The sequence below is a fragment of the Anas platyrhynchos genome, chromosome 2 (genome assembly GCF_047663525.1).
Source record: "Anas platyrhynchos isolate ZD024472 breed Pekin duck chromosome 2, IASCAAS_PekinDuck_T2T, whole genome shotgun sequence".
In the NCBI taxonomy this organism is placed as follows: domain Eukaryota; kingdom Metazoa; phylum Chordata; class Aves; order Anseriformes; family Anatidae; genus Anas; species Anas platyrhynchos.
Genome location: NC_092588.1, coordinates 85,228,195 through 85,252,555, shown reverse-complemented (window position 1 = coordinate 85,252,555; position 24,361 = coordinate 85,228,195). Strand labels below are relative to the sequence as shown.

At 37.4% G+C, this 24,361-nt stretch overlaps 1 protein-coding gene across 2 annotated transcripts in view; it reads right to left on the bottom strand.

Moving 5' to 3' along the window:
* Positions 1-24,361, bottom strand: part of CDH12 (cadherin 12) — a 577,613-nt gene that overhangs the window by 369,410 nt on the left and 183,842 nt on the right. For both annotated transcript variants that reach the window (XM_027451645.3, XM_027451640.3), the window contains exon 2: positions 21,632-21,735. The gene's annotated coding sequence lies outside the window, so the exon portion shown is untranslated. The remainder of the gene's footprint in view (positions 1-21,631; positions 21,736-24,361) is intronic.

The following is a 24,361-nucleotide window of genomic DNA, read 5'->3' as shown; positions in this document are numbered from 1 at the left end:
CTTCAGACAACTGGAAGAAACTTCACAATTGCAGATACTAAGGGATTTTGATTATTGCTTTCCGCTCAGCTCAATGCAAGAGGAAGGCCCCACACAGTCAGATTTCTGGAGAGAGTTGAAGACTTTGATTGACTGTTTTTAATAGAGCTGCTGGATGGGACAGTCAGAAGAGCTGGAGGATACCCAGGATTATCAGAGGACCTGATACTCACAAATAAAGAACTTCTCATGGATATGAAAGTCACAGAAGACTTGACAGCAGCAACCATGAGATGATGGAGTTTAAGGTTCTGAGAGAAGTGTGTAATGTAAACACAGAAACACAGCCCTGGACTTCACAAGAGAAAACTTCAGCCTGATTAGGAAACTGATAATCAAGTTCACAAAAAGAGACCATCATGAGGGTTGGAGGAAAACAGGAGAGATGACTGTTTTTTGGGGATATCCTTCTCAAAGCATAAAAACATACAAAAATACAAGCAGGCATGACAAAAAGTCAGCTTGCCTGAATTCCTGACTAAGCTTAAACACAAAAGGAAGAATATATAAATTTGAAGCAGAGAAAGAGAACTGAGTAGGAATACCAAAACACTGCCTGGTCATATATAGTGCATATTAGGAGAGTTAAAACTTGCTGGAGTTGAAATTGACAAGGAATAGAAAAAGCAAGGAGATTGACTTCTACAAGTATGTCAGCAGAAAAAGAAAAGGAAATTGAAGACATTCTGCTGAATAGGCCAGATGACCCTGTAAGAAAGAACTTGGAAAAAGGTGAGGTATTCAATGCCTTCTTCACCTCAAACTTCACTGGCAAATCTTGCGTCTTGTAGACCCCTGCATCCAATGGTTGAGTCTTGGAGGAGAGAATTATGGTCCTCAGCAGAGAAGGACCAAATTAGAGACCACTTAGATATGCTAAACATAGATAAATTCCTGGGACTGGGCTTTCAAGAGTGTTGAGGGAGGAAGCCAACATCACAGAAAGGCTGCACTCTATCATCTTTGAAAATAATGGAAGGTGCTTCCCAATGACTGAAAAGGGTTATGACCAACTTATGCAGAAAAGGAATAAGGAATATTCAGGATATTCAGGCTTCATGGGCTTTTCTCGGTCTTGGAAAATTAAGGAGCAAATATTCAAGAAAACTACTTCCAGAAATATGAATCTATGCTGGCTTGTCTCCAAGTGAACTGTGCTTTACGAAGGTGACTGACTTTTGCAATGAAATGACTGGCTTTGTGGAGGAACAGGAAAACCATGATGTCATTTTCCTCAACTTTAACAAGGGTTTCAACAAAGACTGCCATAGCATCCTTTGAAGTTATCTCTGGTTTTGGGCAGGAGATTAGTCTAAGTGACTTCCACAAGCCCCTTCAGCTGCTACTAAAATAGAAAAGTGTATCTGAACTGTACTTGCAAGATTCCTTATTAAAGGCATTTTCTACAGTCAGCGTTACGGTATTTAATTCCATCTACATGTCAAGATGACTTTATCTTATTTTAGCTGGTGCTAAATACTGACCGCAACCTGTCTATTCTGGAACTTAATGTCATCACACACTAAGAAAAAAAATAATACAGCGATCATAATCTAAGTATTACTTATGCAAATTTAATATATCAGTTTCTTTCTTTATATGGATCATGACAATGACAGTAACAAAGCCACTGAAAAGAAAAATAGCTTGGCACTCCGCAGGTTTTTTAGAGAAATGATTTTGCGTTATGTAGCATTAATTGCAACAAAACATATATTTTGTGTAGCAGTACCTTTTCAGCTTCTCATGGTAAACTGACAGGTGTAAAAAGTCATATTAACAAAACAGACACAAAAACTTCCAACAGCTTTAAGAAATATTTGAAAAATATTGTTTTAAAAGTGCAACTACAGAAAACAAGCTTGCTACTGCAAAAACAGTGAAAGTGAAGCATAATAATATACACAGTTAACCATATAGACAATTAATTATCACCAAAAGATGCTTCTGGCTGTTGGCCAAAAGCTCCCATACATAGCCAGTATATTGCTACCCTTCAATCAAGACAAAAATTAAAACCTTAGTTGGAAGAGCCATTTTTTTACGGTAGCCTCTGCTTCCGTAAAGCATGGGGAAACTGAATAGTTTCTGGTGGTTGCTCACTACTCTACAGATAAAAGACAATTTGTTATTGTCTACATGATTTTCAAGATGACTCTGGAATTGTATTTTAAAATGAGTACTACATGCATGTTGCTTGAATCTTGACAACATATAATCATTTACAACTGTTAATGCAAGTGTTAATTTGTAGAGACATCACTTTGCCTGCAAAATTAAAAAATAAGAATAAATACCTGCTTCTAGCCAATTCTCCAGTTCACTTACTAGGTAAGATAGCAAAGAACAACACAGGTAAGTCACTATGTGATCTTGAAACTTGTACAAGACAACTATTTAACCCCTTTCATGACAATTGACAAAAGATACCTCTCTCTTATTTAGAGGAAATATTTCTATTTGTCAGTCCTGAATATATATTAAAGCATTGGCTTATTGTTATCTCTGTAGCCTGTAACTGAAAGGAGTTGTTTATGTAAGACTAGCTACAGATTGCCCTGCTGCAGCATTTAAGCCCTTTTAAAGATACCAAAGAAGTGACCGGGATAGTACAGCATAGAGCCAGACCAGGCCCTGCCTCACTGGGGCCACAGCAAGGCTGGGCTCCAGCTCCCCACAGCCCTGCCCTGCCTGGTCATGGCCCCTGCCCAACTGGGCCCACCTGCAGGCCCATGACCCTGCCCAGCCTTGGCCTGGTCCTGGCCCCATGGAGGTGCTCCTGGTGCCCCAGTCCTGGTGCTTCGTTGGGATGGGCCTTGCCTGCTGGGCCCTGCCTGGCCCACCTGGGAACAACTTTTGCTCCAGGACCCGGGTAGCTGCCAGATCCCACACAACCCCAACAAGCATCAATGATTTATCTATCACAGTCTGAAATGCAAAACACTGTAAAATATGTGGGAAAATTTGTCACAAAATGTTCTATGGAGGACTGATTATAACAATGTATTGATAAACTGATCAGAAATGTGGCTTGTCTAAAATACGTTGTATCAAAAACTTAAGGGAAACATTTCAAATGTAGCAAAACTGTATCTCATGTTTTGATTTCTTAGGAAAAAATAAGAATTACTGCTTGTGTTTGTGTAGAATCACTTCAAATGCACTTCCCTTCATGCAGCACCTTATGGAGCAGACTGAAGGATCTCACTAGCACACAGTCCCTCTGATTCTAGCGCACCATCCCTTAGCTCATCACTGGCATGCCTGGTTTTATCCCTTTCCCCCTTCGACTCTAATTTAAAGCCCTATCAGCCCTGCCAACTTCTGAGCAAAAATCCTTTTCCCCCTCTGAGAGAGGTGCCAGCAGGCATGGTGTCGTGTAGACCTTCCCATAATCAACAAACCCAAAGTTCTGCCGGTTGCACCAGTCCCAAAGCCACGTATTAATGTGATGAATCTGCTTGTTAAAATTGATCCCCCCTACTGGAAGGACAGAGGCAAACACAACCTGTGCCCCTGAACCTTTAAGTAGTCACCCTAAAGCCCCTTTTGATTGCTCTCGGACTTCTCATTGCTACTTTGTCATTACACGCCTTAAAAACCAGTACCGGGTAGTAGTCGGTGGGCCATACCAGGTGAGTGACTTTCTTAGCGAAGTCTCTCACCCAAGGCCCAGGGAAGCAACAGATTTCCCTGTGGGCTGGGTCCGGTTGGCATATTGGGCCCTCTGTCCCTTTCAGAAGGGAGTCCCCCATGATGATAATCCTTCTTTCCTTCTTTCTTGACAGAAGATGTAGTGATGCGGGGGTAACTGGGATGGGCTTTCATCCACATCGTTGTTTTGACTGTCACGTTCTAGAGCTTCATGTCTGTTACATAAGGGTAGATGGGAAGGTGAGTTGGTCAGGGACAGGGCTTGCCCACCACCCCAAACAGGAACCTGCCTCTATTCCCCCCAGTGGCCTAGGTCTCCTCCTACTGCCTGGCAGGATGAGGTAACTTTTGTCTTCTGCATAGCAGGAGGCACCTGTGCAGGCTTCTGAGTCTGTCTCAAAGAGGGTAGACTACACTTCCACTGGTCAGTTTCCCTGACTCCCTGATGCTCCTGAGCCTGCTCACCTCCTCTTGAAGCTCAGCTACCTGGCTGAACAGCTCTTCAACCTGGGCACACCTCCCACAGGCATACCCACTGCTGCTGCTGTTGGATACTGACAGAAGACTTGGGCACACCCTGCAGCCCAAGACCTGGATGTCTGTGTGTTTCCCTGAGCCCTCCGTCTGAGTAGCCACATCAGTGACTGTGGCTGGAGAGGCTACAAGAGACACAGAGACTATGGTTTTCTGCCTGGTGGATATCATGGTCAGGTCCTCGCAAGCATGTTACAAGCACCATTGGGAAAAGACTGCTGCAAAAGAGTGGTGAAGGGCCCTCCCTGCTCATCCTGCCTGCGTGAACTTCCATGCCTCGCCTTGTTTGCCTGTCCTGGTCACCTTGCTCCCCAGGGGCTGCCTTTGAACTTCGGGGGGGAGGGTGCTGCTGGCTCCACCCACGCCTCATCAGCCTCCCTCGTGAAGGCTGCCAGGTCCCAGTGGCTTCCTCAGCTGCTTCGAGTGGCCTTGATGCCACTCTGAAAAAAAAGCCCTGCTGCCTCGATTCCCTGCTCCGCTGCAGAACGTGTCTGTCCCGGAGCTGATCACCTGCAACATGCAACATAAAGAGCTGACACCCTACAAACAAAATATGAAATGTAATAAATTAACTAAAAATTATATTTAAATACATCAAAAGCTCAACTGTAAGCTTGGAGCTTCTTATAATTGATCACTATAGGTTAGCAGGAGGACAGCAGGAATGTACATTTGAGAGAAAAATACATAATACTGTAAGAGGAGTGTTGCTTCCCTAAAACAGAGAATAAAGCACTGCTATTGCAGGCTATCATATGGCCTAATTTTCATGTGTGTGATATCCCATTTCTATCCAAAGAGTTTTATTATTCTTCTCGTACTGGCAGTTGAACTAAAAATAGGCACAACTTTTCCTAAAGCTTAAGAACATGTTTCTTCCCAAAACTTTTTAAGCTTCTTACTGATCCACTTGGTAGGACCCAGAAATAGATTCAGAACTGGCATTTATCATATTGCTTATGTAATGTTATTTTCCCCCCATTCAGATTTCCACATAGTGCTTCCACCTCAGATTATTAGTGACTTCACATAGATCTGTATTTACCTTTTTTAGCCCACTCCTTGCCTTAGTCAACAGAGAACTTTAATGCCTCATCAAAAACTCTATGGCAGGAAGATACGTTATATCTTATTGCTTGTTCATAGTGCCTCACCACTATATTCCTTGTCACCAGCTAAGGGAAACCACTGGGTTAACAGAACACTATTATATCACTTAGCACTTCTACATTCTACTGTCCAATTTAATCATCTTTCAGTTATTTTGGTATCAGTCATTACATTATTGTCTGAGTGCCACTGAAAGATGACAACACCATGGAGGTATATAAGACTCAACACAGACTCCATAAAGATGAATTTTCCTACTGCGACAATTTTGATTTATTCAAGATTTTCCCCTCCCAGTCTGATCTGCAATCCTGAAATTGTATACGACCTCTGAATCTAAGTAACATTTTACTCCTCCCCCAGATTCAAAGCACTTTATATGATTCTACACTGACATTTTGTACAAGATATTGCTAACTAAGGTCTTTCAGAGTTTTTATTATTTATTTTTGAGGAAGGTATAAAAAGCTTTAGGAGAGGCAGAGCCATGGGGAAGCATCAGATAATTCTTCTCACTAGCAGTACCCAAAACCTCTCTGAGACACTATTCTTCAATTCTTGCAAAGACCTGTAGCAGTTGCAAGCACATGCTTTGCTCAGCATGGCACAGATATTTCAGCTTTCAGAAAGAAACAACAAATTTCAGTAACAGGAAAAACAGCAAACAATATGATGAAACATTTACTACAGAAGTGCCCAGTTCAGCATAGAAGAATTTACGCAAATTACTCTATGTCAGGATAAGTTATGCAAGCTTCAGTTAGTATTTCATCATACTCCACTTGTATAGCTCAAAGTCAACAGGCCTATATGATCTTAATACGGTAAGTTATGAAATACCAAATGAGTTGCAGATTTCAAAGTTCTTGCTAGGTGGGATTATGACCAGAATTCATGGAAACTAGCATCATCTTTTCTGGCTAGTTAATATTATCAACTCTTTGTAACATATTTTTTACCTTACTATCAATGATCTTAGTTGCAAAACTTACAAATTGCATAATATGATAGTGTTTTATATAATAATATATAATATAATTTATAAAGCCATTTATTCATGAATGAAAGTAAACCAATGTAAAACACCACTTAAATCAAACAAGTGATAAATCTAAATGATTCATGGCTCAAGCCCTGTGTCCAACAATACATGCTGGAAGAGAGAATTAATACAAGAGACTTCAATAAAACAGAAAAGCCCATGATAGATAAAACATGTTTTCCAAAGGTGCTAAAAGAACATCCTTCACAGCAATTAGAATAGAAAGGTTCTAGCAGGTGAAAACTGGTTGGCTTTTTTTAATGGTTGAGTTTTGAAGTGTGAAGCTCCCTGATGACTGGATGCACATAATACTGTCAGTACCTCAACTAGTAGGAAAACTCAGATAGTAGGATTTCATATGAGTACAATTTAAGTACAATTACTGACACTTTGGATAAAAACAAGTCAATCAAAACAATTCTCTTCTGATGTCACCAGACATTAAACACAAGGAGCCACCCCATGGGCTGCATTCCCATGCCTAGTTGTGAGAGAAGTGGCAGCTGTCTGGTGGCATAGAAATATTCAGGTCTTTTCCCAGAACAGACTTGTATTTTCACAGAAAAATCGTCTGTGAGGGATCATGTTTCAGACACACTTCCATTATGTTTGATGACGGTTATCTAATGGAATATTAAAACAAAATAAAATTGTATTTTTTTTTCCTCTTATTCTTTTGCCTCCTGACCAAATGAAATGTCACTGTAACTTGCATAGTCTATATTTAAAGAGAGTTTCTGTTGCTTGCAATAGGGTCTGTGAAGCACAACTAAAAGCAAAAGATACCACAGGACTAAGGTGTAAAACAGCACACTGAAAAAGAGTATAGAGGTCATAAAGTGACAAAATTCAGTTTCTTTACTTTGTTCCCTGCTCCAAAATTACTTGGTTCAAATGATTCAGTTCATGCTTAAGATGATATATCAAGGTCCATTCTGACTAAAACTGAGGCTTGACCTGTAGAGTAGTTGAGTAGTTATCGTCCTTGACAAGATAAGAGAGAGATTATTCCCTTTATAATTCCCTTTATTTAAAGCCTTTAACCTTGCAAGAATCAGACTTCTACTTCATCTCCATATAGGCTGACTTGCAGTCTGCCCTAAATTTCATCTCTAATTGTCTGCATTCCAGGAAACAAACAAGCAAACAAAAAGAGAGTCAAAAGGTCCTGAAAAGCAAGAATCAGAAACCCCCAGTTCAGGCAATGCTATATTCCCTCACCTGCACGGTGGAAAAGAGCAGTTTGAGTGAAACAAGCAAAATTAGAAGGACCACTTTATTCCCGGGCCAGCCATGAGTTCTGCATTAAGTTCTCAGTATAAAACATACCTTGTCATGAAAAAAACAAACAAACAAACAAAACAAAACAAAACAAAACAAAAAAAAAAAACACAACAACAACAATTAATAGCAAAGTACTGCCTTTCCTAAAGTACAAATAAACTGCAAGGTATGATCTTGTCTTAAATGACTTCGCTGTCAATGTACCAGCCAATGCAGCAGAGGAGACAAGGGAGCACACTGTATCAGAGCAATGTCTGGAGCTTCTTGTGCCCAAAAGAGAAGGAGGAGACATTAAACCACATTCCTGCAAGTCCATATGCATCAGAGAAAAACATTGTCGCCACCTTCACACAAAGGTAACAGAAATATTTGCTCTTTGTGAAAGAAAGCAGAGGATGAACTCCCTTACAAGTACACTTTTTTTTTTTTTTTTCTTTTTCAGATAACAGAACTGAGAAAATTGATAAAGGCTTGCTTTTTGTTCTCTTAATGAACTGCTGAAAAAAATGGCATCATATCACTGCTTTCTTGGAAGTATCTAAAGGTATACACTGAATGTTAGAATTTGGGTTGATATAATTCAAAGAAGACTGTGTTTTGTACGAAGACGTGTGTAAAAATGTATTGTTAAATTTTAACATGCTTTGACATAAATCTTACAGAAAAAAAGTAGTGAAACCGACAGCTAAGACAGTCTTTGAACAAATCCTGACACACTCACTGTCTGAAGGTTTTTTTAAAAAATTACCTCCCAGTTATACTGCAAACAATAGGGGCTTGAAGTCAGGAAAGCTTTAAATCATTTTCACATAGTCTATGCATGCACAACATGAAATATATTCAAATGTTCTTTTTCTGCTCTCAGAAATCACTTTGTCAAATGCTTCTGTTCTTAAATGTCTCTAATCATGAAGACTTCACGCTTCTCTATACAGACTATTTCATTGGTATCTTTGCCATTATAAGTTTTTAAATAATATGTAACCCAACTTTTTCTCTCTATAAAGAAAGCACTTCATTCTTGCCCTGCTTGTCCTGAATATGGACAATATGTTATTCTCCCCCACTTGCAGGAACTCTAACTTCAAAGGAAGATTCCTCAGTCTTCAGATGAGTCTCCTCATTTTCTCTTGTTTTGAATTTAAAGCCATGCTTACTCAAAGGTTCTCTTGTAAGATTTTTTGTTGTTGTTGTTGTTGTTGTTGTTTTTTTGGCTGGTTGGATGTTTTTTTAACCAATTAGAAATGTTATTATTCTAGGGAAACTCCTCCTGTTTTTCTTGCAGTGTAATTTCCAAAACATTACAAAAAGATTAATGAAGCTGAACGGTGATAAAAGATTGTCTCACTAGCCCTATATAGACTCACAGAATAATTGAGGCTGAAAAGACACCATCAAGTGTCTTCTTCAACTTCCTGCTCAAAGCAGGGTAAGCTGTTAGGTCAGGCCAGGCTGCTCAGGGCTTTTGCCAGTTCTGCCTTGAGTATCTCTGGTAGTGAGGGGAAATTTCTTCCAGCCATTGCTTTTCCCTTGTTCACCAATTCATTCATTTCATCACAGAAAGCAATCGGGTTGGTCAGGCATTTATTCCTCTCGATAAATCTATGCTGGTTGTTCCCCATCACTACCATTTCCTTCACGTGACCAGAACTGGCCTCCATGACTTTATGATTTTCCCCAGAAGCTAAAGAGCCACATCCATACCGTAGTTCCCTGTATCATCTTTTTGACATTTTTGACAATGTGTGAAAGCTTTGCTTTTCTCCATTCTTCAAATCATAACCTAGACTGTACACCTTTTTATCCCAATGTGATTTTATAGTCATGAGCAGTTTGCAATCCCACCTTCTCTTCCCCCATTCCTCCTTGAGTAATTACCTAGCCAGTTGTTCCCCGGTCTGCTTAGTGCTCAGTGATTTCTGTGCAAAGTGATTTCATTTGTCTCAGTTTTACCACACCATTTAGTGATTATTTTTCTGATTTTCATTGTTATTTTGAATACTGATGCTAGTCTCTTAAACACTCTTAAATCTCATCTGTTGTGTAGATAGAAAATTTATCTATAAACCCCATGAACACTATGTATTTCTATTTGATCGCCCTTAGGGTTAATGATAATATTGAGTAGAGCTGGGTCAATGGCCAGAGCAAAGTCCTTATGACACACACTTCCACTCTGAATGTGAGCCATTTTGTCATTATGCAGAACAGTTCTGCAATCAGTTCTGTACTCACTCTTTGTTGATCCATCTAGATCAAATGCAGATTAAAATAGCATACGAAACAGTACCCAAATCCTTATTTAATCAGTATTTATGACACCTACTATTTCTCCTCTATCTGTAAGACTACTGATTATTAGAGAGCTTTTACATAATTTATTCATGATCTGTGCATTTCTACCATAATTTATTTTTTAGCTCTCATTTTTAATTTTTAGAACTGAAAATGCTACAAGTTACTCATCAACAAGCTGGAGCCATTGTCTATTGTTATTACAACACGTAACAGATCACATTGATTCCATCCATCTCTTTTACAACAGCAGCCTTAAAACACAGATTTTGTGTCCACTTAGGTGATTGCCTAGAATGTACAAGAAAGAAATTGAGGGATTTTCTTGTTGTTATTACTGCTTTTACACATCAGTGAATTTAGATTGCCTGGATTTTTAAATGCTCATTGTGAAACACGTTCAATAGGCCTATATTGCAATAGCAGGTAACTGAACTATCTTTCTGAAAGAGGGTACATGTAACCTGTCCATAGCACTTCAATTTTTCATTGCTATTTTTTTTAGTGTTTTCAACAAATATATATTTTATATTCAGAAGGATAACATTTTGACTCACTGCATTATACGATTACATGTTTTGATCTAAAAACTACCAAACTAATGCAACTCAACCATATTTTCATTGGACTTTCACATTCAAATGACTTACCCTGTTTTACTTCACCTAAAACTCACATTGACATCAGAAAAATATCTGTTTCCTCCAGGTGTAGTGAAAGTGAAAAATCCTAAACTGTTGCCATTGATTTTTAATCTACATTGATTAAAATTCCTTGATTTTAGGAATACAAGTCATGCACAGTGTATGAAATGGGCTCTGTGGGCTTATTTCTTCTTCTAGTAAAATATTTTTTGATAGATTTTACTTAGAAATATATTTCAGGAGACGTATATACCTGATTTTGTACAATATGCATTTTATTTTACAGCATTTTTTACACATCCATTTTTTTCTCCATGAAGCTTAACTGAAATTTTTATACCACATTTTATGGACCCAATAGTCTGTAACAATCTGAATTTCTTTAATAGCCCATCCTGGAAATGCATATTTAAGTAATTCTTAAGAGGATATAACGTGTTATAATTGAAAACCTCAGCTCTGTTCCCTCCAAAGCTCATATTTTTGTGAGTAATACCACTAAGCACTGGGAGATCAATGTCAGGCTTACCAACACAAATAAAGCTTCGTAGAACCCGTGTGTGTATTACTGACGTCCATATCAGATAAATAAACACAGCCTTGGCCTACATGATCAAGCATACTCCCTAGGTAAGAAATATTCTGCAGTAAAAATAATAATAATAATAATAATAGTGATCTGGAAACACCTTTAAAGCAACCTTTATAGATTCTCACACACACAAAATAACAGGGTATTGACATACTCATATTACCCTTATAAGCCCTGCAACGGTTATCCAGAAATATGGAACACAACGTGGCCCTGCATGGTCACAGAGGGTCTGAACTTAAGAGCTGACAACACAGAAGAGTAGGCAGAGATACATAAACTGATCTTGTCTTATTTTTGTGATTTACTATCCACTCTGAACAAGTTCCTTGTTTGCAGCATATGCAACCAGCATAGCAAAGTAATTTTACCAGACATTATTCCTTTGCCACCTGGCAAACAAGGACATTTCAATAGCAAGGATGAAGAAAACTGCATCAGTAAAGCTCCTGATTAATGACAGTCCCCTTGGAGAGGCAAAAATTGTGTGTGTGAAACATATACAGAAATACCATTTTATTCCTGATTGCATTTGTCTACATTTAGGAATAAGACTGGGAAGAACCTGTGCTAATTTTGACTGCACCAAGTGTTGAGTAAAGCAAGTGTTACAAATTGAAAAATTTCTAGGTCAATTCCACTAGCTCTTTTAACACCTTTGCAAGATGCTGGGCTTGATATTTTGGCTCTTAGGATGGATCCCATATTTTTATCCTCTAAATCTCACTGGTTTGTAGGTTTCTCTTCTCCATTTCCTTATTCTTAAAGTATGCTTGCTGCAATGAGCAGGATGAAAGGTGATACTCACCTAATGCAGTACAGTACCATGGGAAGAACACTAAGTAAGAATTTGAAGAGGAATTGTTGTGACAGCCCAGTTGCCCCATTGCAAATAAATCATCTCATCAAAACTAATTAGTTCTGCACAGTACTGTATTGGTAAGATAGCATAAATTGCTTCCAAGTGCAATGGCTCATGACTCTCCATAAACCACTTTCTGAAATAGTTACATCCTTACAAAGATTTTACTTTTCTAGTCCTACTTTTATCGGATAGATTCTTTTGCTTTGCCCTACCCACTCATCCTGGTATTTAAAGACACAAGCATGTTTCAAACATACTCAACATATCAAGAATCAGTGGTAGCATGAACACATTTAAGCAATTATTTATTACTAAAACCAAACAAAAATAAAACTTTTTTTTGTGACTTCAGCCTTCCTCCTGAAAAAAAAAACCAACCAACCAACTAAACAAAAACAAAAACAAACAGCTCCAGAACATACTATTTTCCTTGCAAGTTTTTATAAGCAATTTCTTTAAGAAGCTATTCCATTTAAGGTGGTATTGCACCATCAATTTGCCATTTTCTACTGTTATTTTTTTGAGTTGAATAAATATGTTGCATGGGTATAGTTTAATTCTTTAATTAAAAAATTAAACTCACTCATTAAAAAGAATTTTCATTTCCAGTAAAGCAAATTTGGAACTTTTTTTAAGAACTTGATTCTCTTGGATTAGTTTTAGAGTTGACAGCAGTCATAATTCAATCAGATGCAGGCTTTGAAACTTGAATTGTTCAATCAGCTTGTTAGAAAGAGTAAAAACTGACCCTCAGATTATTATTGTCTTTTAAAGTTATCTCAAGTTGGCACTAAAATCTGAAGAATCCCAAATTAGTGCCTAGTTTTGAAAGGTGCATATGTGTGTGCATGAGCTAATTACAAAAATCTCACTTAGCTGTGCAGCTGTAACCAGCACCTGATCACCTTGTTTACTTAATTAAAATAGCACGTAAAAATTTAATCCGTGACATATGTACATCATACCTCTTACAATTTATAGAAGACTATATTAAAAATATTGAAAAGACATTCACATTAGCAAAATTAACATTTTTAAATAAATAAAACACTTTTTGCCCGTTCACTGAATAACCAGCTGTTTTCTTCCCTTTTACTTTAATGGTTTTCATGAATAATGAGTCTTTAGCCAGTGATTCATTCCAGAATTCACAAATGCAGTAACGTGTGTTTTATGAGGATGGAAAACTGTGCATTTGGCTCACATTTATGGTATGAAAAAAGAACACTGAAGGGAAAGAAATCATCTTCAAGTTTACTTGAAATTATAAGAAAAAGGTCTGTGTACAAATAGTATCCAAGCCCAGTATTTAGTTTTGTAGCATCTGAATCATAGCAGATGTACAAGCACATTTTCTCCTTGAGTCCTCTGTATTGGCTAGATTTCTATAGAGACCAACATCCCAATGGGCTACTGAAAATTAAATGAACTTTCATATATTCAAAATAAGCAGAGAAAGCAAAATGGTCAAATTAGAAGTGAAATCACCACAGAAAAAGCAAGACATTTCAATAATATCCAGCAAGACATTTCAAGTAAAATCATCATGAGATAATCAGAGGATACAGCTATCCTGAAAAGATAACAGAAAGTCTTGCCTGAGGCCTGTAAAACTTTACAGTATTGTTTTAAGCAGCTATCAAATGGTCTGGCCTCGAGCAGCTGAAATATATATATATATATATATATATATATATATATATATATATATATATTTTCACAATTATGATCTCCTGTCAGTACTTAGGAAGGCCTCTCTGTAAAAGACTCCCTATAAAGAATGACTGAATATAAAGATTACAACATCATGTCCATCATGTCTGTTTGAATCTGTAGACAATCCCAAGATATGAATTACCTTTTATTTGTAGTGTCACACCATTTATTAAAAAATAATAATAATCTAGGAAAAGTATGGTGATCACAATATAGATCAACTCTTTCATTTAAAGATGCTGTATGACAGTGGTAATGACACAGAATCACAGAATCACAGAATTTCTAGGTTGGAAGAGACCTCAAGATCATCGAGTCCAACCTCTGACCTAACACTAACAGTCCCCACTAAACCATATCCCTAAGCTCTACATCTAAACGTCTTTTAAACACACCTAAAGAACAAAGTGAAAATATATGTTTTTGAAGGACATGTCTCTGGAATACCATTCCTCAACATTAGAGCAGTTCTATAGAAATACCCATTCAACGTTAAAGCTGATTAATAAATATTAAATTATTTCATGAATGGGTATTTAACAGTAAATAGAAGGCTGGAAGAGTAGTTTTTCCCACCTCATCATAACAGAATAACTGCTTCAGCAACACAGTCCTTCTCGGGATAGTGGCCTTTTCATCTGCTTGCCTGATGTCATTAGAAATATTTTGCTGAATTACAAAGGGACAGGCAACAAAGCAAATGAGTGAAATAAGTAAAGCATTAAATTCGCACAAAATTCATGTATAATTAATCATGCTAGCTACCAAAGTAAAGTCAGTATTTATATTCCAACTCTCAGAGTAGTCTTCAGACCTGCCTGTTCTGACATAGATATCTATTGTTGCTTGTTTAAAAAGTTGATAAATTCTACTGATGTTCAAAAATTAGATTACTCTTAGGGGCCAAAGTCACATGTTCAAAGCACTGAACCATGAGAACAGCACTGGAAAATATGAAGTTAAACCAAGGATTAATTTGGTTTACAGTGCAGACGTATACAATGGACTCAAATATTTGGAGGTTTCAAAGTTATCTTTCTTTTTACAAGACAGGAGAAAATAGACAAAAGGTTTTCCATAACTATTCTCAAAGACTTAGCATGCCTTCTTTTAGCGTCTCTTTCTTTAAAGCTATGATTCATAGGTCCCAAAGCAGTGATGCTTAGACTGCTTAGACACCCCTTTCCAATTCCATCATTAAAAAATAGATTCCTAGAGTCTGTAGTGTGACTGCAAGATCTGAAATCTGAAAGGTAAGGTCTTTAAGCAGTTGTATTTTGGAGTAATAATGGGATAGACTTGAAAATAAAAGAAACAGTTTTCTAAATCATTTATACTACATACAATACATGCCTGACCTTCCCTAAAAACATGTGAGAGCCTGAAATAAATGACAGACTAAATATTTGTAATCAAGGGAATGCAAGAAACTCCAAAAACCACAGGTTTATTATTATTATTATTATTATATTAGGCTTTCTGAAAAAAAAAAAAAAACTGCAAAAGAGAACAAGAAACAACAATGGTTCCAAAATATATCAATTAATTGGAACTGAGAAGACAGTTCCATTAAGGATAACAACAGCATGACTTGGGCTGAGGTATGTAAATACACCAGCAGATAATGTTACACTGCCTACTAGCCAAATGTCATATACAAATCGTACTTCCTATTCAACTCACAAGCAAGTTAATGAAAATTGCTGTCCCCCAAATCCTTTCAGACTGCTCAGAATTGATAACTTCTCTCCATGCATTATTCTCCCACCATCTTTGCATATACACTGTATAGTTTTGTCTAGGCTACATTATGTGATAACTTATGAGAAATCTTACTAACTGCATGGTAGATTAAATCTACTCTTTTACTAACCAACAGTACAATTACCCTGTTGTAAAAGAATACATTTTGTTACAGACAAATCCATATTTAATATTGCTCTTTCTTTTATGTCTCCTAGATTGTTTATTTTTTTCCCTGGAATTACTGCTAAGGTGATTAATTTATAATTCTTCACTTCTTTACTTTTTGCACTCTGTTCTTGCTATATTTGCTGTTCTAAAATTTCTGGTACTTCATCCATCTTGCTCATGTTCTATGAAACAGCCCTGAGATATATTTGAGATATTATGTTTGAGAAAGATTCAGTTGGTTTGGTAAGTAACCTGGGATAAGTTTCATCACATTCTAACTACATGAAAATAAATTGTTTAGATAAGTGAGCTATATAATCTGAGATCTCATACCATTGTCACTGGTATTAACTGATGTTCACCTAATTACAGACAAAGAAAAAAGCTGAAAGAAACAAAAACCATAAACACTTCTGATGACAGGTTTTCTTCTCCTCACTACTTTCTTCTTACTATTAAAATACTTATCCACAGCACTACTGATTCTTCTGACTCCTTACATTTATCTTCCTTAGGATCTTATCAATGATCTGAGCTCAGTGAAATCTGCTTCCACAAAGTAGATTGTTTTACCATTGCTGTTTTCCTTCTCCTGAATCCTAAGGTTTCATAAACAGCCTCACCCAAGTTGCCCTCCATTTGCATGCATCTCAGATCTTCTCCATTAGTTTGGATCAAACCTACAAGAAACTTACCTTTTGCTTTGCCATCTGTATCAAAAGCTGAGCATTATCATTGTCACTGATGCAGTACACTACTCTACTGAACAGTGTTTTCCTGTATTGCATTCCCCAGAAATATATAGTAGTCATATATCACAAAAAGAATAGTTTAGATAATACTTTAGATAATACCATGAGTTGCTTGCAGAAAGTCCTGATTTTCCTGGTTTACTGGTCTATGAAGAAAGCTCCACATCATGATATTGCCCAGACTCTTCTCCCTTTCAAAGATTTTTAGATTCCTTCAGTCCCTCTAAAATCAGGGATTCTGAATGTGGAAGTATTCAGTATTTAAGCTATTTTGAATACCTTACTGGATAAGTTGGAAGTTATTAGAAGTTAGAATTTACAGAATAAAAAGGACATAAAACTACTAGAGAGTGTCCAAACGAAGGCTTTTATGTATGAGGAACAAATGAGGTCCCTTGGGTTGTTCAGCCCAGAGCAGAGCAGACAGAAGGGAGGCCTCATGGTGGCCTTCAGCTCCCTCACGAGGGGAGTGGAGGGGCAGGTGCTGAGCTCTGCTCTCTGGGGACAGCGACAGGACCCGAGGGAACGGCATGGAGCTGGGACAGGGGAGGGTCAGGCTGGGTGTTAGGAAAAGGTTCTGCACCCAGAGGGTGGCTGGGCATTGGGACAGGCTCCCCAGGGAAGTGGTCAGAGCACCGAGCCTGACAGAGTTCAGGAAGCATTTGGAAAATGCTCTCAGACACGTGGTCTGAATTTTGGGTGGTCCTGGACCAGAAGTTGAACCAGATGATCCTTGGGGGTCCTTTCCAACTAAGGATATTCCATGATTCTATTCACAGGGATACTGCCAATTTACATGTCATAATTTAGATTACGAGGATTCTGTGTTTTCTTCTTGTGTAAAAGGGAAAAATTACACTCTTGAGACAAATATTTCCAAAGCATATAGATAAATTCAAGTTTTACAGTGCTTATTTAACAGACTGAATGCACAGTCTTTTTTTTTTTTTCATAATCACAGAATAACAGAAAAGTTTGGGTTGAAAGGGACCTTAAAGACCACTGAATTCCAACCCCCCTGCAGGGCAGGGACACCTCCCGCCAGACCAGGCTGCCCAAAGCCCCATCCAACCTGGACTTGAACATTTCCAGGGACTGGGAATCCACAGCTTCTCTGGGCAGCCTGTGCCAGTGCCTCACCACCCCCTGAGTCAAGAACTTCTTCCAAATTCTAATCGAAACCTACCTTTTTCTAGTTTAAAGCCAATCCTTCTTGTCCTATCTCTACCCTTCCTGAAAAAGAATCCCTCCACAGCTTTCCTGTAGGCCCCCTTTAGGTACTGGCAGGCCAATATAAGGTCTCCCTGGAGCCTTCTCTTCTCCAGCCCTATCTCTCTCAGCCTTTCCACATAAGAGTGGTGCTCCAGCCCTGTCATCTTTGCATCTCTCCTCTGGACTTGCTCCAACAGGTCCATGGTCATGACAATATTCTTTAATGGCAATGAGCAACTGATTCAAAAACTAATCGCATTTTAAAAAGAAGATGAAGTAAAACAAGACAAAGCATTGTTCAAGACTCCACATATTTATAATGGGAAAAGGAAAGGGCTTTTTTTGAGTTATGTCTATTAAGCAAAGTTTTGAAATACAATCATTAATATTAATGTTAATACCAAATCAGGGCTTACAAGCAAACTATCACCTTTCTTAGAAATGAACAAAAGCTCATCCAAGAATTTTCCTTTCCTTCTTTTGTGGGAAATGTCAAGTATTAATTTAATAGAAGGAAGTCTTTCAAAGTCAGTTTTAAGATTGGCTTTTCTCCCTCCCCAAAAGGTAGGTGCCACTGTTAATGGAGAGAAGTTTTTTAAGAAGTTGACACCCTTTATCCCTGAGCAAAGATTACATGCACAATAAGTTGTAATCCTTGGCTTTGCAGTATCAGTTTATGAGGTTAAAAAGATGAATGTTCATTGCTTTTAATCCTTACAATGATTCACGAGGCTCTGTGTATCATTTCCCCAGAGCATCTACAACTGAACGGTTGTTCTGCCTGCTGCTTAAATTACAGAGACATCTGCAAAGTAAATTATGGATTGTTGTCCCACAACTAAGCTGCCTCTTCATCTCTCTGTAGCATTTATTTGAAAACAAGAAAAGGTATTTTTTTTTCCTTGTTTATCACTTTTGTTTTGCCAGACTGGGTGATACTATGATGACCTGGATTACTGCCTACCATGCATGCTTTCAAACATGTTCAGCTGCAAAAACCCACAGTGAAAAGGAAGGGAGGGTATAGACTTGTGAGGGATGGAACAGACAACTGAATAATGCTCATTTTGTGTGCTGAGCTTTTCAGGGTTCACAGATCTAGGGCTGATTTTCCTCATCTCAACAGAAATCTATGTAGCTAAAAAAATACTTGAACACTTAAACTCATTGTGAATGGGGTGAGTACATAACTTTCTATTTCTCTAATACCGTCTTATTACAAGTTCATTAATATACTGACTTCTGCATCTCTACTTATATGCGTATATATTGATATAAACATATCAAACCCATATAAGCTTACCTAACCCATAAGAGAAGCTGAGCTCTTGTGTGGTATAGAAGTACATTTCAGCATCTAAAATAGCAGTGGAATTTTTGGAGTTTACATCATAACAGTGAGAATAAGATCCCTTAACCTGCTCAGAATTTTAAGCCAAATTTTTAACTATGCACCTAATTTTACAATCTTGTATTTTAAAAACAAAGCATGCCAAGCTCCCCTTCTGTCTGCACACTGGTGTTCTTAGAAGGTGTTCTACAAGTGTTGATCTTACCAAGTTTCGGATTAAATTTAATGGAATTATTGCTCTCTAATTTAAATGCTTGCTCTCTAATACCTGTCTCATTACCTGTTTACCTGAATGCCCGGAAAAAATATACAGTTTTGACTAAATCCATGTGTCAATAAATAAATAAATAAAGGTAAAGTGCATGGCAAGGTATCATTCAAAAAACATTTAAGAAAGCAGAAGTTGTATGTTTTTGTGACATTAGCATCCAATACTCCTTTGGCTAAATTCCAGTGAGCCTAGTCAAGATAACAAGTGCTGATAGTGTTGACATCCCAGAAGCTCTTTTTACACATTTGGCAGAGATAAAATCTCAGTTTCCTAACTCCTTTCAACTATGTCATATGCACACAGCTTGGAAAGAGGAGATACATAACTGAAAATTATATTATTTATCCTAAAAGACAACCAGTAAAGACAGGCCTGCCTGACTCAAAAACTAGGAGCCAAACACTTCCAACGTTGTATCTATAGTTTTCATTAGAATTTCATGGCAGAATACATCTCTAGCTTTTAAGTATTTACATAAGGTACATCACTCAGTTACCCAAATGAAGCCATGCATAAAAGTGAATCTGTCTTCAGCATCAGCAACACATCATTGGGCAGGTTAAATGTGCGCTATACATTGAAATCAAGGATTACATAAAATGGAATTCAGGCAGGACAATTTCTTACTATAAGAAAATATAAATACATTTTTTTAACAAGTACAATATATTCAAAATTTTATTTTAAATTCCACTGAAATTAAACATTGGTGAGCCCCAAACTACTCTCTATAGCCGTTTGCCTTTTTTGTATAACTTCATCACAGGACAATCAACATCCAGATCTTCCTCTCTCTACGTCTGCCTGCACATGAGTGTTCATAAGCAAGCATTCAACAAAGTCGTAATATAGAAGCTTTTACTGAATTTAATCATTCCATGTCACCATGTCAATCGTCTTCTCCAGCATACAATGCTTCACAGACCAAAACTGTGTCCTGGTTTCAGTTAGAACAGAGTTAATTTTCTTCCTAGTAGCTGGTAGAATGCTGTGTTTTGGCCTAGGATGAGAAGAGTGCTGATAACACCCCGATGTTTTAATTGTTGCAGAGCAGTGCTTACACCAAGCCAAGGACGTCTCAGCTTCTTGCTCTGTCCTGCCAACGGGCAGGCTGGGGATGCAGCAAGAGCTGGGAGAGGACAGACCCAGGACAGGTGACCCAAACTAGTCAAAGGGGTATTCCATACCATCTGACATCATGCTGAACAATATATCAGGGTGGCTAGTTGGGGGAGGGGGCCGGACTGCTCGGGGTTAGGCTGGGCATCGGTCAGCGGGTGGTGAGCAATTGCTTTGTGTATCACTTGTTTGTACACATTATTAGTAGTAGTACTATTATCATCATTGTATTATTATTATTATTGTTATTATTATTTTCCTGTCTTATTAAACTGTCTTTATCTCAACTCACGGGCTTCACTTTCCATTTCTCTCCCCCGTCCCAGAGAGGGAGGGGGGAGGGTGAGCAAACGGCTGTGTGGTGTTTAGCCGCCGGCTGGGTTAAACCACGACAAACTGTTAAACTAAAACAAAAAACCTGTCATCTTCTGAAGGATGTTTCAAACTTATTTAGGCTCTTAGCTCAAAATACAACACAATTAACTTCACAAAATTAGAAATTTAGTATTTGCCTCTTTTATTATTATTATTAATTTATTTTTAATATGGACAAAATGCAACCAGTGTTTCATTATCCCCATCATTGGATTCTTGCCAAGAGTATAGTAAAACCAGTTTATAGTAGATTCCATAAGCAACAACTGAAGTAGGCAATGGGACATTAATAAACATGAGGAAGCCTATGACATTGTCTTTTTTCCCCTGGGTAAGAGGTTCTGTTAAGGTATGCCTTTGAAATGAGACATATACCATTTGACAAAAATAGCACCCTGCAATTACAAGAAGAAAGCATTGTAAAAATAAAGCTCAAAGAGAAAATGGATTTCTGTCCTTTAAGAGGTGCAATACAGACTGTAAAGGTATTTTTATTTTCTCCAATCTGCATGTAAATTGAAATAGCCTGAAAAAGGTAACATACAGAACAGGCATTTGTAAATAGTTGGTCAATATTACTGCAAGCCCTGGATTGCATCAAGTATTTTTGTTGAGATATTCAATGAAGACACTAGATTCCTGGATTTCTCCACCCCAGTTTCTTGGTCCTAAAACTAATTTATGTTTATTACATAAGTAGCAAAATAAAAAATAAATAAATAATAAAAATAAATAAATAAATAAATAATTAAAAACTGAAAAGTGAGAACTGAATCCATTACATTTTACAGGATGAGTTGACTGCAATTATGACAAGTTTCTTGAAGATAATGAAGAAAAACAGAGTGCTTAAAAAGTCTACCTGTGAATAAGATGCCACATCTTCCAAGACGCTGCAGAAGTGAGGGGTTCAGACCTTCACTGGCCTCCTTCACTACAATCCTCAACTTACTGGGTCACTACAGTCTGCAAAACATATAAAAATTAAATTGTCATTGTCAACAGCTGTTTCTCAAGAGCATCCAAACCAAACCAAACCAACCAACCAAAAAACAAAACAAGACAAACAAACAACAACAACAAAAATCAGAGACTGCATTATTAAAGAACCCAATCTAGCATAAAAGAATGAGCAAGTCACCAAACATCATTTTTTTGTGTCTTTTAAGTGAACATGGCAAGGCAAGGAGCAGGACAGACACCCCTTGAATGGATGGCTCCTGTTGACCAAACATTCAGCAGAACGAAACTGCTCACATTCCTTATAGCTGCCTAAAACCTGTGAGATTTTTACTGACAGTAGGCATTACTGCAGAACATCCTATTATGGGTGTGATTTGTATGCATTGCCATGACTGGGTTCCCTTTGTGTCAGCTATCATTCAACACAGTGGGAAAATAAACACGCAATGATTTCATTGAAAAGGATGGAGGAGTGATAACATGAGATAGTGGCATTGCATATAATGCTCTTTTCACAGTGGCTTTGCAGCCAATTTTGTCACTACCCTAATGGCTCAAATCAGTATCATATATGGTGGGATGGTTACTTTTCTTTTCAGTGCCAGGGCTATAACACACAGGAGCAACTTCCACAACAACTCCATCCTGAATTGGCTCCTATTCCAACTCCGTGATACATTTTTGTTTAAACCTTGATCTAATGTTAGCTTTGCACTTATGGGGAAAAAAAAAAAAAAAGCCAAATAAGGCCAGAAATGTTTTCTATTACTTCAATAGAACTAAAATTAGGGGGGTTCTTTGTTTTACTTTTAAATCAGCAGTTTGTATATTGGAATTTCTCAATACAGATGAACATCAAGAGAAATGAATAGGACAAAGGAGAAAAAGGAAATTAAAAAAACAAGCGAGTCCAAACCGGAGACTGAAAGAATACTGAAGTAGAGATGGCATCCAGATATAGTAAAAACTAAAAAAGCAGAAAAATCCAAGGGAAGACCAACAGCAGAACTGGAAAATAACCGTTTGAATATACATATAAATATTTTACATATAATACCCACTCTGCACCAAAACATCAGATTATATTAAATGCAGGCTTTTAGAAATTAAAAAACACAAAAATTACAGATGAATTGTGTGTGCAAAGAGGAGTAAGCCGTTTATACAGATATTAAGAAACCAGGCTTCCATGCTTGCCATGTTTGAAGTAGGCACTGGCATAAAAGCTAAAAGCATCATGCAATGTGAACAGTACGTTTATGGCCATGTAACTTGTTTTGCAATACCTCTGCTCCTCCCACACTGGCTTAACACGCAGTCACTTTCAGCAACTTAGAAATCTACATCTATTTAAAAAAAATCATGAAATTTCCTTTAACTTCAATAGAAGTAGTATTTCTTAAAAATATTTGTATTTAATTTTGAGATTATTACTAGCATTCAACCATAAATTTGTTATCCTAAATAATTTCCTTCACTGAGAATGAGTTTACTGCAGGAACAATTGACTACAGTGCCAAAGCTGGTAATATTCAAATAGATCAGATGGACGTTGCACCCTCACCTTTTAAATTTCTCATATTCTAGAGGAAGACAGCACCAGAACTAAACCTACCCATGAAGAAGGACAGTCTTTCTGACTTTTTGGTAAGGCAAGATGGATTTGAATCACCCCCATTATTCCAAGTTTAGCAAAGCAACCGTCTTTGATTTTCTTTTCAAGATTTTCCTTGTAGATTTTACATTAAAATATAAATGTACCTACAGGAGGGAGAAAGAAAAGAAAAAAAGAAGAAAGAGCTAAGGAGAGAAGAATTCCAACACTGCACAAGCTTTCTGAGTCTCAGAAACAGCTTTCTAATAGCAAACAAAAAACTGTTCTTCCTTCAGTATTGATTCTTAATGTCACTGAACTGGATTTGTTAGCAAAATATTAACCTCAATAACACTTGATATCTGTTAAAAACAGCAACTGAAGCATGCATCTAGAAATAAACACATTGCAGGAGTCTGGAGTTCACTGATGTAAAAAACAAACAAACAAAAAAAAAAAAAAAACTAGATGTTTTAAGTGAAATTTAAAATTAAGAAATGAGGAAAGGCTATGAAAAAAAAAATCAAGCTGCTTTGGTGTTAATAGTTTGAATTCCCATTTCCTTAAAAAGCATCTTAACCTGCAGCATACAGCTTGAGTTGCTTTCTGCTTGGAACTCTCACAGAAAGCATCAGCAACAAGAAAGACATTACAATGACTCTTAATGCAAATAAGGACTGGAGTGGTTCTGTAAACCTGATTGATTTTTTCTTTGTTACATTGATTACATTTGAAAAATCTTTTTTGCAAATACCCAGCTTACTTAGCTGGAGGAAAACTACAGCACAAGAGCTATAATATATGGTTAGGATTAATCATGTAGCCTGGGGAGACTGCTGGGAACTATTGGGTCATTCGGGTGCACTAGTGTTCACAAAAGTTTTTCAACACATTCACAAACCAAAGTTCAAGCTGTCAGATTTGCTCTCAGCCATGTAGCTGTAGGAAGCAACAAATGATACAGAACCTGACTACTTGATAAAATATCATTCAGTTTGACATACAGATATTTTTCAAAGTGGAACAATTAAATGG